This window comes from Mustela nigripes, chromosome 1, assembly GCF_022355385.1.
Source record: "Mustela nigripes isolate SB6536 chromosome 1, MUSNIG.SB6536, whole genome shotgun sequence".
Classification (NCBI taxonomy): domain Eukaryota; kingdom Metazoa; phylum Chordata; class Mammalia; order Carnivora; family Mustelidae; genus Mustela; species Mustela nigripes.
Window position 1 is genome coordinate 188,592,806 of NC_081557.1, and position 2,806 is coordinate 188,595,611.

The following is a 2,806-nucleotide window of genomic DNA, read 5'->3' on the forward strand; positions in this document are numbered from 1 at the left end:
CCCCCCCTCGCACCCCCCCCCCCCCCCCCCCCCCCCCCCCCCCCCCCAGTTCTCTGAGCAACTTATTTTGAGCCTCCTGAACTGGTTTTTAAGGGAGTTCTCACCCTAGCCCGCAGCAGGTAACAAATTCTCCCAGTAAGAATATCCTACTCCTGCTTTGAATACTGTAATTTTCTCACTGATGGCTTGCTCTGTCTTTCCCTTCTTCATTCCACATGAAGGTACTAGTTCTGTATACTGAATTCCTTTACTTAGGTACCCTGTCTTCAGTGGTGCTCAGATATTTAAAGGAAACCACTTAGAAATCTCAGCTGGCAGTCAAAGGTCTCTGTAAATCCACAAATGGCTTCCCTGTCTTCCCCTTCTGCAGCAAACCTAATCTATTTTACACATAACTTTTATTACATTGATGTGTTTCCCTTTATAATATCTAGTCCTGTTTTCCCATTTGCTAAATTTATTCCCCACTTCAAGACTTTACTCTCTTTCTCAGTAAGAGTGCCCTTCATTTTCCTTTCCAACCATCCAAATTCTATTATCTTTCATTTACTTCTCTAATTCTGCCTCTGTCCCAGGCCTGTGACTGTATCAGCTCACATTGATCTCTGAATATCTACAAATTCCTTGCCTATACCATCCATTTTATTTTATGTTCTTTTTGACTGTTCTGTTCTTGAAACTCTCCTTTGGATCCCTAAATGTCTCCTTTTGCCTCTGTAGATGTTTCTTTTCTAAATCTTTTCTACCTTTCTTTTCTTCCTTATATTCATCTCTACCTTGCCCAGAGGTCATCTACTAGCATCTCTTGTTATCTATGTTCTTTTCTTCTCTCCTTACTCTTTTTTCTTGACATTTTATCTACTTATTGATTTACTTGTCTTCTCTATGGAGTGTGTACCTCTTCAGCCCTGACCTTTCTCTGGGAGATAATAGTACCAACCACCAAATATTTCCATTTCTTTTTCCACACACAGAGTAGACTTGCATTTCCCTACTCTTTTGAACTCAGTGTGGCCAGTGCAATGTTGATTAGAAGTGGCCTGTGTCACTTACAAGTAAAAGCTTTAAGAATGCATAATTTCTCATACGCTCTTTCCTTTTAGTGCAGTGAAGGGATGTTTTAGTTATCTGGTGCTGCATAGCAAACCACCCCAAATCTTGATGACTTAAAACAGTAACCGTTTTTACTATTGCTCATGGTTTTGTGGATTGAATGGGCTCATGAGCATTTGTCTGATCTTGTTTGGGATCTCTTGTGGTTCCAGCCAGGTATTTTCTGGGGCTGGAGTACTGAGGAGCTTGCATGGGATGCTAGAATGGCCAAGCCTTTCTTCTTTACATTGTTATCCCAGGGCCTTTGCTTCACATGGCTTCTCCAGCAAAGTAGCCTGATTTCTTCATGGTGCTTCAGGAGTCTCAGAAGTGTAAAAGCTTCCAGGTCTTGTAAGACTTAGGCATAGAGATAAAACATTCTGTTGGTTAAAGCATTCACAGGGGCAGCTCCGTTTCAAAGGGTGGAGAAAACAAACTCCACCTCTTGATGGAGACTGGGGAGAAGAGTGACAAAGAATTTGTGGCCTTCTTTAATTTGTCACCCTAACAATGTTTCAGATGGGGGCTGCTTCTATCAGTGAGGGGCCTAGAGTCAGGAGAAAGTGGAAAAGAGCCCTCAGCTAACATACGCAGTAGTATAAATGAGAAATACATCTCTGCTTTTCTAAACCACAGAGATTTTCGTAGTTGTTTGCTAGCAAACAAACGTAATCTACACTAATACAAAAATTGGTACTGGAAGTAGGGTGCTGCTGCAGCAAAAACCTAATATATGTGACCTATCCATATACATATATGTTACGAATATTAGTGGTTGGTCATTAGGCAGCATCCAGCTCTGACCTGCTTATGAATCTCTCAGCAAATTTAGCTCAGAAATTTGTGCTCAATAAATCTTTCTTAAATAAGGGAGCCCATCTCTTGTAATTCTGTTCTATTTCTTCATTTTAGGGGAAAACACTTCTACATCAGATGTTTCCTGAAGTATGGATTGGGTGCCACTATCATAACTCTAAGTACTCTATTCCAGGCTGCTAGCAAGTTTCCTGATGTGTAAGTTTGGTGTGTGCAGCCCACTTCTCCCTTTCCCCTTTCCCAGGCCTCCCACAGAATGTGTGTTTTCTGCTCTGCTACTTCAGAATATCATAAGTTTCACAGGGCTCTGCCTATGCCAGGGGATGTTTGGGGTGAGCTTAACAAGATAGGCCCTTTGGGGGAAGGGGAGCTTCAATTTTGGGAGCTAAGTTCATTGCTAGGGAGTGACAAAACCTTTTGTTTGAACTTTAATTCACAAGATCATGAAAGTTCAGTGTGGGACAGTAATTTTAGATTTCATAGGAAGTTGGTACAGATTATTTTGGGCTATGACTTAGAAGAACATAATTTAATACCTAAACTTTTCATTTCTCCCTGGAAAATTGGTACTGGGGAGGGTCATAATCAAACTGAACACATCTTTTTTGATCTTAATTTTTAGAGAATATTTTGATGTTATTGTTTGACATTCTTTTAGAACTTCTGTTAATGTTGAAAAAGGTAAGGGGACATAATTTGAGATGGACTAGAATAGGTTATCAGTTATAGCCTTGGGCACAGAACAGCATTAGAGTTGATTTAGGGATATGCTATTGTGTCCTGTTCAGGGTATTCTGGGAACAAAATCTACACTTTACCAGTGACCCCAGGAGACCTCAAAAGAGAGGTGAACATTGTATTTGGAGAAATGACCTTATGAAGGTGGGAGCAGCACTGC